The sequence below is a fragment of the Saimiri boliviensis genome, chromosome 13 (assembly GCF_048565385.1).
Source record: "Saimiri boliviensis isolate mSaiBol1 chromosome 13, mSaiBol1.pri, whole genome shotgun sequence".
NCBI lineage: Eukaryota > Metazoa > Chordata > Mammalia > Primates > Cebidae > Saimiri > Saimiri boliviensis.
In genome coordinates this window covers 91,759,181-91,772,684 of record NC_133461.1, presented here as the reverse complement: position 1 = coordinate 91,772,684, position 13,504 = coordinate 91,759,181, and the positions used below count along the sequence as shown (strand labels likewise).

Here is a 13,504-nt window from a genome sequence, read left to right as displayed (position 1 = left end):
TGCCACTAACCAGGCTACTTGTTAGGATCACTGTCATTTCTTTGTTGCTAATACCTGTTTTCTAAGTTTGGTTTATTTAGATTCTCTTGTTTTTGAAGTTCTGTGGTTTAACTCTAATGCATGTATTAAGGTGAGATTTTTTTTTCTCATGTATTTGATCATGTTAAAGAAATACTGAGCTGCTTGAATGTGAAGATTTAAGTCTTAGAAAATTTATGTCATGGAAAATTGATTGTCATTAGCCTCTTCGAATATCACCTGGTATGGTTTGGATCTGCGTCCGCACCCGAATTTCACCTTGAATGGTAATAATTCCCACATGTCAAGGGTAAGATCAGGTGAAGATAATTGAATAATGGGGGCGGTTTTCCCTGTGCTCGTCTCCTGGTTATTGCGTTCTCACGAGATCTGACGGTTTTAAAAGGGCCTTTTCCCCCAGCTTCCCGCCACACTGTCTCCTGCCGCGGGGGAGGGAGGTGCTTTCCGCCACGATTTTAAGTTCCTGAGGCTTCTCCAGCCAAGCGAAACTGTGAGTCAGTTAAACCTCTTTTTTTTTTTTTTTTTTTTTTTCTGTTTGTTGTTGTTGTTAATAAGTTACCAGTTTGGGGTATCTTGTTAGTATTTCCATATTTTTACTAAAAAACATTTATTAGGATTCCACTAACTGAAGTCCTCAGATAGCTAATTTTGTTGTTACTTCTGCAGACTACTTTACCTGCCTATTTCTTCATGTATATATTACTTTGGAGTGTAAGGGTTGTTTGCTTGTTTGTTTTTAATTCTATAGCTTTATACCTGGGGAGGTTATGTATGGGAATGCAGCAAGATCTGTTTGAGAATGTGCCCACTGTAACAGATAAGTTTTTACTTCTGTTAAAATGAGTCGGCTTCTGGTCTCCCCTCTCACCTGGGGTTCTCAGAAAACACAAGTGACCTTCAATTTTCAGGAGATTTTTCTCTCTACTCCACTTCCCCACACCTGCCGCCCCTCGCAACCCAGGGTGCGTGTCAAGACAAGGAAATTTCTTTCTACTCACCCTAGGCTGGTGGAAATATTTTTCGCAAACCATCTTAGGGTTAAGTAGCCTTTCCGAAGGACGTGATTTTATACCCAAATCTCAATTATGACTAACTTCCCGGAGAATCCTGCTACGTGCGTGCTTCTTGCTCTATTTTGTTAGCCTCTGCTTGATTTGAGGGTCAGGTGGCCTCCTGCTTACCTTATTTTCCAGAGAATTCAGCTGTGCGTTGAGAAAAGATTGTTACATTATAACTTTGATTTTAAGGTATTGGGAGCATTTTCAGATTTTTTTTGTGTTATGATGACTTTAGAACATAATGTTTTGTTCATTTGGGAGATTAATTAATTGTTTGGCTGGGTTGGGGGGAATTTTTAAGGACGTAGAGGAAAACAAAATGGTTATCTCCTAAGTCAGTTAAAGCTTATGTACAAATTATTATTGCACATATTAATACGTGTAACTCCTAACAAAAGTAGGATGAACAAGGAAGTAGGATTGTAAAATATAGAATTACATCTAAGTGATACAATTGTGTGTGTGTGTGTGTATATGTATATATACATATATAGCATTATCCATGAAATTTCTACCAGATATATTACGTGGTGGTATTATTTTCAGGATTTAGCTCCCAAATAAAAATAAAATCATATGTATTTGAATAATTATGCACATGTAATGTCATTTAATGATTATAGAACATTTTTAACATTTGGGGGATTAATATCAAGATAATGACTTTGTAATTTAAATAATACAAATTAATAAAATACATAGACACAGAACAGAGCAATGGAAATGACCTGAGGTTTATTTTATTTGTATTTTTCTAAAAAAAAATTTTTTTTAGTATATTTTAAGTTCTGGGTTACATGTGCCGAATGTGCAGGTTTGAAGATAAAAACATAAAGGTAAATCCACTTCCTTGAGGAAGTGCTCATGAGAAAATGTTGTATATTACAAGTTTAAAATATACATAGGTCCATTTTGTAGTGTTTCATTTCACCAAAATAGTACAAATGAGTATCTTTATGGTCAGGGGATTATAAGTGTTTAATTATTTTATTTTGATATTTTGCTGCATTTTCTTGATTTTCCACAGTATGCTTTATTGTTTTTAATAGTAAGGAAATCCAGTAACTGGAATAAAAAGTGCTTCTACTTAAGTGTTTTCCAACTTTGTGACACTTCAGAAATACGACTTTAATTTGTTGATTAGCTAGATATAATTTTGTGGCTGTCACAGGCTTATCAACTGTCTCAGATATAATAGTATTGTAAGTTGATAGTCTTTCTGAGGGTCACAGGAAGACTACATTTTTTATATAATGTGAATACCATATAAATATTTAAGTATGTACCAAGACATTTAAATCAAAATGGGTCTTAGTTGAAAATTATAAATAATTTTAAAGAACAATAATAATTTTATTTAAAAATAACTAATGAGATTCAGGTTATAATATTGTGATAGCATTAAGGTTTTAGATACACAAATTTAAATAGTTAAAACCTGAAATATCATATATTAGCTTAAATTATTTAGCTTAAAATTTTGTACTCTTGAAACCACATCTTATCCAAATAAACCTCATGTAGTCATAGTCTCTTTAAGATTACTCTTTTTGTAATTCTATTACTTTGATCACAAAAGGAACTAAAGAGGATTTTATAATGAGAAAATAAATGATTATCTTTATCTCTATTCCCTAACACAATGCCTGGATCTCAAAAATAACGTTTTTAATCCTCTTGTGCATCTAAACCAAAACATAAACTCCATTCCACCCTACCCTTGGTACTATATGGAAATTTAAATAAAATTAAGCAAAAGAAATTAACAACTTTCCTTTTTAGGCTGCAAATGTGAAACTTATTGGGGATGCGGTTGCTAGCTAAAATACATACTTCGTTGTCAAAAAACAACTCTCAGCTTTGCCATTTCTTAGCTCTGTGGAAAATCAAAGACCCTTCTTCATAGCGTTATTACATATTTAATTTATTTGTCTTGTATTAAAAATACAGGCAGCTAGTAATTTATCAATTACTATTGTCATTGTTTGTTCTTTCATTTTATATTTATAGTATTATACAGAAATACTTTAGAGCAATATTGTTTTGCGATCATCATTTCTTCTTGAAAAATTGCTGCACAATTTGAGGTAGTATGTAAAAATGTTTACCCTATTTAAGTATGTAAAGGCTTCTCAGTATATCTACACGTGTGTTTTTCTTTGACTCACAATTAATGTTGGTGGAGACTGTGACAGTATATTTGAGATGGGGACAGATACTGTTCAGTGCACTTTTCTACTTTATAATGACCGCAGAACTCAAGAGTAAATTTGGCAGATCAAAAAGCTGATGATCAAATCTGTTAATATTTAGGAAAATCATGTGTTAATCTAATAGTTGTACCAATCAGAATTTTAAGAGAAGCATGACCTTGGAGTGAGTAAGCTCTTCAGGACTTTTACAAAAGCATAGGCATTCTGTAATTCTTCAAGTTGTAAGTAAACTCATTTCCTGTTACTTAAGAAGAACACTTAACTAATTTTGCTATATAAGAATTACTTATAAAAATGAAATAAAGTACATCATGTCCAGGAATAAACAAAATTATGTGTAATTGATATAAAACTCTGTAAATGCATTCCCACTGGTAAATGTTTCTCACTATGTATTTGAAGTTGAAAATACTCAGCATACAATATATGTGGTAGTGTGGAGGCGGCAGAGTTATTTAAATACAATAAATGTAAAGCAATGTTGACATCAATGTTTACTTTTTATTAAAAATCTCAAAAACTACACATTTAATAAGGTTTCCATTTGGAAATATTTATATTCAAGAAATTAAATAAGTAGCATATTGGCATATACAGTGTTAAGAGTTTGACTAGTACTTGGTGAGATTATTCATGGCCCAAGGAACAGTCAGACGCCATTAATAATTTATGTACATATGAGTTATGTGTGTGTGTGTGTGTGTGTGTGTGTATGTTTCTTAGCATGGTAGGAACTTAAAATTTTTCCAAAATTATAAAGACAATCTTATTGCAGTTAAACCATACACCGTTAAAATATATGTTTGTTGAGACTCTGTGCTCAGAGAAAGTCCTGCCAATGGAAAAAGTTTGGTTAGAGGCATTAACTCTCCATAGAAATGAGTGTTAGAAATTAGGATGAATCCAGTGGAGGCCTGTTTTTCTCTGGAGTCTGTTCAAGGTCTTGTGTATGAACTCTTTAGTTAGAGTACAGAAGTAGAGAAATCCAGTCTCCTCATTTTTTTATTTTAAGTATCTATTAGTATATCACAAGATTCTATATGAGTTTTTTTAGAATATGAAGGATAGAAAAGGATATTTACCTCTACTCCCTCTTTCTGGCTATCAATGTTTTGGAGGACTGGCTAATTTGTTACTATTTTTCCATGCATGTTATATTCAACTCTTAGCATTCCCAGAAGATACATTATTTATTTTATAAATTTGGAATCTGAAACACAGAGAAGCTAAATAAGTTATTCCAGATCAGATAGCCAAGAGTTAAACATGCTCCAAAATGGTTTCTTTGGGACCAAAAAAAAAAAAAGGCATCCAGATTCAAGCAAGAAAGAAAGGTGGAAGTTATATGCACTCTCTTAAAAAATGCATTCCAGAAGTTGCGGAGCTCATGTTTGATTCTATACCATTAGCCACATGTTAGTAACGGGGCCCCACTGAAACACAGGGAAGTCTGGAAAACACATAGAGTCTTTATTCAGGAAGGCTGTGCTCATCTAAAATGATAGAAAGGCGTATTTTGGTGGATAACTCAAAAACAAATTTCAATCAAATTGTTCCAGTCAGTTATCCTCATTCTTTTGAGTGTCTTTCATGACTTCATCAGATCAATCTGTCACTGAAAAGCCTTGCAAATTAACGATTGAATAGTGTACATTTTCAGTTGCTAGGTTTTTCCACAGATTTAACTCTGGGAATAATCTTCTGACTTGGATTAATGATGATTTACCTAGACACAAGAAGCAGCATGTACATTCATCTGCTGAATTATTGCTAAATGAACTTTATACTGAAAAATCCCAAAACATTGGATGTATTTTCTATCATGTACTGGGGAATTGAAAAATTTCATGATCAATTTCGAATTCCACTGTTAAAGGCAATAGAGTATAGGGAGTTTTGGAAGGATAGACATAGGATTTTAATTACTTTCTTCATACTACCTGTACAACCTTGGGACTTAGATTTCTTATCTGGAAAGTATGCTTAATAATAAATGCTTAAGTGATTTTGAGAGTATTATACTCAGTAAGGGGTATATATGGGTGTATGTGCACATGTGTTAGTGTCTGTATATATTTACCTATGATTGTTAAAATGAAAACTGTCATGTTAATACATGGTAACTTGATTTTCCTATATATTGCATATTATAAGATCTTGTTGTATTATGTCATTAGAATGGAAACAATAAGGCAAAGTTAGAAGGGTCAGACATTCTGGGATAAAGTAGCGTTCTTTATTAAAAAATTATTTTACTTTAAGTTCTGGAATACATGTACAGCACATCCAGATTTGTTACATAGGTATGCACATGCCATGGTGGTTTGCTGCACCCATCAACCTGTCATCTACTTGAGGTATTTCTCCTAATGCTAACCTGCCCCTAGCTCCCCACCCCCTGACAAGCCCCAGGGTATAATGTTCCTCTCCCTGTGTCCATATGTTCTCTCATTGTTCAACTCCCACTTATGAGTGACAACATGCAGTGTTTGGTTTTCTGTTCTTCTGTTAGTTTGTTGAGAATGATGGTTTCCAGCTTCATCCATGTCCCTGCAAAGGACATGAACTCATCTTTTTTATGGCCGTGTAATATTCCATGGTGTATGTGTGCCACATGTTCCTTGTACAGTCTATCATTGATGGGCATTTGGGTTGGTTCCAAGTCTTTGCTATTGTGAACAGTGCTGCAATAAACATGTGTGCATGTATCTTTATAGCAGAATGATTTATACTCTTTTGGGTATATATCCAGTAATAAGATTGCTGGGTTAAATGATATTTCTGGTTAGATGTTTGAGGAATCGCCACACTGTCTTCCATAATGGTTGAACTAATTTACACCCCGCACTAACAGTGTAAAAGAATTTCTATTTCTATTTTAAATGCAAGAGTTCTGAGTAATCTTCTATGAGAAAGTGATGTTCAGGCAAAGATGTATAAAATGTTAAAAGAGATAGCCAAGTAGATTTCTTGGATCAGGGAATTATAAGGTGAAGGAGCAGTCAGTTCAAAGGTTGTGAAGTGACTGAGTGCCTGCCTTAGTTGTGGAGAAGCAAGAATGCTCTGTGTGGGAGGAGAAGGCAGGGAAGAAGAGGCAAGACATGTACTTGAACACTAAAGGGAAGCTGAGTGCCCTAGTGTAAATGTTTAGGACTTTAGCTTTTCCCATGAAACCAATGTGGAATCACTGCAGGATTTTGAGCAGAGGAGAGCCATAGTCTGACTTATGTTTCCAAAGGACATCTTGGCTGCTGTGCTTTGAATAGACCGTAGAGGATGCTATGCTCTTAATGTGTCCCTCTGAATTTATTTGTTGGAAATTTAATCCCCAATGCAACAGTGTTGGGAGGTGGGCCTTCTGAGAGGTGTTTAGGTCATGAGGATTTTGCCCTTATGAATAGATTAATGCTGTTATAAAAGGGCTTGACGAGGGAGTTTGGCCCCTTTTGCCCTTCCGCTTTCTCCCATGTGAGGCCACATCAAGCAGGCATTCACCAGACACCAGATGCCTGCTCCTTGATCTGAGAATTTTCAACCATCAGAGTTGTTTGAAACAAATTTCTGTTCTATGTAATTACCCGGTCTGTGTATTTTGTGATAGCAACACAAATGTATTCAGACAGAGGGCGATCATGTATGCCGAGAGCAGTATTTCAGGGGAAGTGTCATGTGACATGACTCAGATGAGGGTGGTAATGGAGGAGGTTGGGAAAGCTGACAATTCCGGATGTATTATGTAACTAGATGCAACAGGATCATGTGAAGGATTACATAGGGTTTGTGAAAGACAGAGGAGTTGATTTCACCAGGGCTTCCAGACTAAACAACAGGTGGAACACAGTGTCATCAGCGGAAGGGAGAGACTGTGGGAGGACAACCATGAGAGAAGATCACAGGTTACTTTGGGAACATATTAAGGTTGAGATGTCTGTTAATATCCAAATGAAGAATTTTAAGGAGAGCTTGGGTGTAAAAGTCTAGATTTCAGCAAAGAGTTTTAGGATGGGGACATAAATTTGAGAGGCATGAGCAATGGATGATATTTACAGTGACACTCTATGCGAGTACATTTAAGTAATGAAGAGTGCCGGACATTTAGCCCTGAAAGCCCTCCTAAGCTGAGAGGTGGAGAAATAGAACCAAGTAAAGGAAACCGAGAGAGAGAGAGCTCTCAGAGTGGCAGAAGCAAAATTTGGCAGGTGTTGTACCTGAGATGCTGACCCAACAAGCACAGATCTGGACTGATAATTTACCTTGGCTTTAGCAATGTATAGATTATAGGAACATAGGTAAGACCAATTGCACTTAAGTGGTAGAGTAAATGCTTGGTTGATGTATTGGTTTGGTAAGACTGCTTTAGCCAAGAAACACAAACTGAGTGGCACAAACAGCAGAAGTTGATTGCCTCACATCTCTGGAGGTTAGAAATGGGGAATTGGCCAGCTGTGGTGGCTCACCCCTGTAATCACAGAACTTTGGGAAGCCAAGGCGGGCAGATTACCTGAGGTCGGGAGTTTGAGACCAGCCTGATGAACATGGAGAAGCCCTGTCTATGCTAAAAATACAAAATTAGCTGAGTGCGGTGGATCATACCTATAATCCCAGCAACTGGGGAGGCTGAGGAAGGAGAATTGCTTGAACCTGGGTGGCAGAGGTTGCAGTGAGCCCAGATTGTGCCATTGCACTCTAGCCTGAGCAACAAGAGCGAAACTCCATCTCAGGAAAATAAATTAAAAAAAAGGCGGCGGGGGGGGGGGGGGGGGGGACGGGAATCAAGTTGTTGGCAGGGTTGGTTCCTTTCAAGGGCTATGAGGAAGAATCTGTTCCTGCAATTAAGATAAAGAAAAGTTGATTGAAGGATCATGAGGAGATATATTAAATTGAAAGGATTTTATTTTAGAAATGCAGAATAAAACAGGGAATTGGGAGCCAAATCATAGGAAAGTGATGGGTTGACTTAAGAAGGAGTGGGTTAACAGCAGAAATGAATAGTCAAGAGAAATGGGTAGCCAGGACAGTACATGTCATGCAATAGAGTCTATCGACACAGACTTAATGGAAGTCCTAATGATTTTTCAATAATCTTTGGTATTCTGTGGCTTGTAGAAGCAGCACCCTGATCTATACCGTGATCTATATAAGGTGCTTGAGGGGTGTCTGTGTGTGTGTGAGTGTCCAAGTTTCCCTTTTTAATAAGAACAAGAGTCATATTGGATTAGCAAACTACTGCATTATAACCTCATCTTGTACAACTACACTTTCAACAGCGTTATTGCTGGATAAGGTCACATTCTGAGATACTGAGGGTTAAGACTTCAACATATGGATTTGTAGAAGGAACAATTCAATTCATAATGATTGTAGAGAAATTAAAAGATAGATAGGGAAGACCATGGAAAGAGGAGACAGTGATTATGGAACACTTGGGGGTTTTTCTGTAAAGTGGCACAGAGAAATGGTGCAGTGACTGGCAAGAAGTGGATTTTAGCGCTTTTTTACATAGTTTCGTTGTGTTTTTATAATAGAAAATATCATCAAGTTGATGTACTCGTAAGACTGATTTGCGAGAGAGGAAAAAGTGTGTGGTTATATTAGAGAGGGGAGACATTCTGGAGCATTAAGCAAGCAATGAGAAATAGGATCAAGTACCCACTGAAGAGGCTGACCTTAGGCAGAAGACAAACAGTTAATTCCTAGAAACAGATGTCAGGGATGTATATACAGAAACTTGGGAGGTGGGGCATATGTGGTGGTGGCATTCTTTGACATTTTACTAGTGGTCACTTCATTTTTCTCAATGAAGAAAGATTATCAGTTTAGAAGGAAGGTGGGGAAAGAGATAATCAAGGTTTGAAGAGATAAGAGAAGTATACGACTGAAATACAGAATACAGAAAAAGTAATTGGCCTAGGAAGAGTATCATGCTTGAATAAAAGCAAGCATTACCAGCTTGCTTTTAATCGCAAAGCTTTTAACTCCAGCCACATTTAACTGCACAGGTGCAGGCTCTGACAAGGTAAATAATTTATCAGGTTTATGTTTTTTTCCCCCCCAGGTGAATATGGCAGTGAGAAAGAGGCAGGATAATTGGTATTGTATGCTAGGTAGTGATTATAGGTTTGCCCTCATGGAAATTTGTCCTGTATATAAGCATGGATGAGGGGCAACCTGTGGGTGAGAAAGACAGTGAAAAGATGGGAGGACTAATGGGTTGATAAACATGGTGTAGGAGTTGTGTACTGCAGAAAACAAATGGAAAAGATAGGAGACTGTGATCAGTAAGATGCTGCAATTAAGACAACAGAAGTTAAGTATGTTGGTAATGACTAGGTCTAGAGGGTGATTATGGAAATGAGTTGCTAAGTGAAGGTAAAGATAAAATATCTTGGGAATAGGGAAGTTTGAGAAACTGAGAACCCAGTTTGAAGGATCATGAGGATGTACATTCTTCATTTTAGAAATGAAGAAATAGAAAGCAGGGAGTCAGGAGTCAAGTCAAAGAAAAGTGATGGATTTTCCCAAGAATGAGTGGATAAAAGCAGAAATGAGTAGTCATGACAGTACCTGTCACATAACAGAGTCTATTGACATAGAGTCTTAATGGAATTTTTTAGGTAGGCAAGAGGGAAAGCAATCTGGGACTGACATAAAAGAACATGGTGGTTTTACTGCTCAGCTACGCACTCAAAGGTGCATACAAAGGGCGTGGGAGGGAAATTGGATGGGTAGTAAGGAAAGCAGTGTCCTTCGAAGAGCTTAGTTTCTGTCAGATCAAGAAAATCAACTGAATATATGGAAAAGAGATTCAGGGTAAAGAGATTTTTGCTGACAGTGGACCAATAAGTCCACAGTGCACAGTGGAATCTTCCAGCACTGGGGAGGAGTGAATAGTCGGGCAGAATACTGGATGTGAAGAGTCTCATGGAGATTAGAGGGTAGTGGCTTACATGTGACTGAGATGTCTGGAACTTCTCATGGTTATGAGTGTCATAGTTTGTTAGGGCTGCCTTAAACTACCAACAATGAGGTAGGTTAAAACATCAGAAATTTACTGAACCACAGTTCTGGAGGCTAGAAGTCCTAAGTCAAGATGTCAATAGGGTTGTCTTCCCTCTGGCAACTCTAGAGAGAAATCATAACTTGCCTTTTCTAGCTACTGATTCTTGCTGGCAACACTTGATGATCCTTGGCTTGTGGATGTATCACTACAGTGGCATGGTTGTCTTCTCCCCATGTGTCTTCACATTGCTTTTTCTGTTTGTGTTTTTTCCCCATGTCCAAATTTCTCCCTTTTATAAGGATGACAGTCATATTAGAGTCGACCCTAATAATCTCATCTTAACTTGAGTATCTAAGTATCTATGTAAAGTCTCTTTTCAAATGAGATCACATTATGAGGTACTTGAAGTTAGGACTTTAATAGGGGGAAGGGATCAATTTAATCTATAGCAGTGAAGTTAGGACTTTAATGGGGGAAGGGATCAATTTAATCTATAGCAGTGACATATAGAGGAGGGAGGGCATACAGTTACATGTAGTGGACTTGGGGTAACTAGAATTAGCCAGGGTGTGAGATGAGGGACAGAGAGGCGTGGGTGACTGGAGTTTCTTTTTCACCCATTTTGTAGAACAAAAGAGGCTTGGAAAACAAGTGCTTTTTCTCAGCTAAAGTGTTCATCCTTGCCTACAACTGAAGGAGCCCTGAGTTCTAGGAGACGTATCTTGCCAATTTATAACAAATTTTAAAAATGTTCTTAAATAGCATGTTCTCCTTTCAGTTATGCTAAATAACTTCAGCCTGACTTTGATCAACTCTTCAAATTCAACTTTCACGAAGCTTTAAAATTGAGTTTGGCACATGAAGTGATTCACCAGCAGATTTAAAAGAATATTTTTTCATTAGTTTTATTAGTTCCACTATTTATCTAACTCTAATGACTTCTTTAATTTCATGTGCATAGCTTTTGCTCTTTATTGAGTAGGCAATTTCTGCAATAAGGAAAATGAAGGATTCTAGGCAGGTATAACTGATTGAACTGAAATCCAGGTAAGCCCAACATATTTCAGAGTCTGAAAAGCCACCGGTTATCTGGGATGCAAAATGCTTGGTGAAAAGAATATCCTAAATCTGTAATTTTTAATGCCTTTCACAGAGGATTTATTTTCTACTACTTGCTACCTATACTTACGCATGCTCAGGTCTGAAAGTTGACATTAAATAAGGAAATGAGCTGTGGAGTTCTCGAGCACAGCCCTGTGTACACTCAAGGTGCAGAGAATAATTTTCATGGGCAAAAAAAAAAAAAATAAATAAAAAACAAAAATAAATCACACTAATAAGCTGTTTCTTCTAAGTTATTTTTATATTAATTCTTTTAACAAGTTGATCTCTAAAGCTGATAAAGAGGTTAAGTATGTGACTTGAGGTATTAAGAATGCATCATGGTAGAAATAGAATGTTAAAAGGCTGCTTTAACACTTTCTCTTAAATTTATTTTATGTCATTAGTAAAATAATTTTTTAAAGGGTACAGAGCAAAAGGTGAAAATTACTTTTCAACTCCTTCCTCTGCACCAATTTACTTTCCAACACAGAAAAATGAGCAATCTATTATTTAATCCTTTATTAGAGTACATATATGTAAGAAGGATATGCACAAAAACATCCTTATGTAAAATAAAGTTCTAAGAAAATATATTGTGCTGCTTGCCTACTTCTCTTGTCAATGTCTTAGATACTTTTCATATTAGTGTTTGTCTTAGTTTATGCTGTGTTGTTATAATAGAATACCTGAGACTGGGTAATTAATAAACAATAGAAGTATATTTAGCTTACAGTTCTGCAGGCTGGGCAGTCCAAGAGTATGGTGCTAACATCTGCTGAGGGCCTTTGTATTGCATCATCTCATGGCAGAAGTCAGAAGGGCAACAGAGAGAAAAAGAGGAAGAGGGGACTATACTCACTTATAGAATAAGTCCACTATTATGATAATGAATCCACTCTGTGATAACAACATTAAGGGTAGAGGTTTCATGATCTAATCACCTCTTGCTAGGCTCCACATCCCAATACTGTTGCATTGGGAATTACGTTTCTAATATGAATTTATGACATATTCAAACAATAGCAATGTTTATCATTCTAGGCCATTCCTTGTAACTGTTAAATAGCATTTGTTTATGTGTAAGTTTAGTTAACTAGTTCCTATTGATAGACAGTTCAGTCATTTTCAGTTTTTCACTGGTACATATAATATTACAGTGACCTCCCCTGTACATTTCTCTTTAGTTTATATCCTTGGGCTTCACAAAATAAAATGAACTCTAAATTCCTATGTGATACACATTGTAACACTTTAATGAGTATTGCCAAATTCCCTCCAGAAAGAATTTGTAAATTTAGACCATCACCAGCGGTGAATTAATGCAGTAGTTTTTTCATGTGTATGAAAGTTCCATCTCTCTGATCTATCAGAAATGTACTTTTAATTTCAATATGTGGTGGGCATATATTTATAATAGGAAAATTGGATATTTTCACCAATGACTTATACTAATCTATGATAATCTTTTATATATTTACATAAGACTCTTTCTGAACATTTAATTCTATTCTTTCATTCTGCACCAGTAACACTTTTTTAGTGACTATAGTTTTATGTTCTGCTTTGTAATTTGTTATACTCCATACTTTCTGTCTTTCCAATAATTTACAATGTTGTCAATTTTTTGAATGTTTGCTGAATTTATAAATTTATGAGGAAAATTTGACACTTCAAAATATACAGTTGACCTTTATATAATGTGGGAATTAGGGACACCAATCCCATGTGAGGTCAAAAATCTGCATATAAACTTGACTCTCCAAAAACTTAACTACTAATAGCATACCGTCGACCATAAGCTCATAGTGGAAACAATTGATTAATACCTCTTATGGTCTTTTGGCAATGATATTATGGATAGTAAACACCTATTTTGTATATATATTACATACCATATTCTTAAAGCTGGAGAAAAGAAACTTCTCTTATGATTATGATTTTCTTAATCCTAAGAAAAAATGTTTTCTATCAACTACAAATGGATTATCACAAAGTTCTTCATCCTTGTCTTCATGCTGAGTGGGCTGAGGAGGAGGAAGAGGAGTGGTTGGCTTTGTTACCTCAGTGATGGCAGAGGTAGAAGAAAACTT

General features: G+C 36.1%; 1 protein-coding gene across 1 annotated transcript in view; it reads left to right on the top strand.

The window, feature by feature from the left end:
* The first annotated feature begins 456 nt into the window (after positions 1 to 456).
* The window catches only part of MSR1 (macrophage scavenger receptor 1), a 568,786-nt gene continuing 555,738 nt past the window's right edge, over positions 457 to 13,504 (top strand). The window contains exon 1 of the mRNA XM_074383955.1: positions 457 to 529. The gene's annotated coding sequence lies outside the window, so the exon portion shown is untranslated. The remainder of the gene's footprint in view (positions 530 to 13,504) is intronic.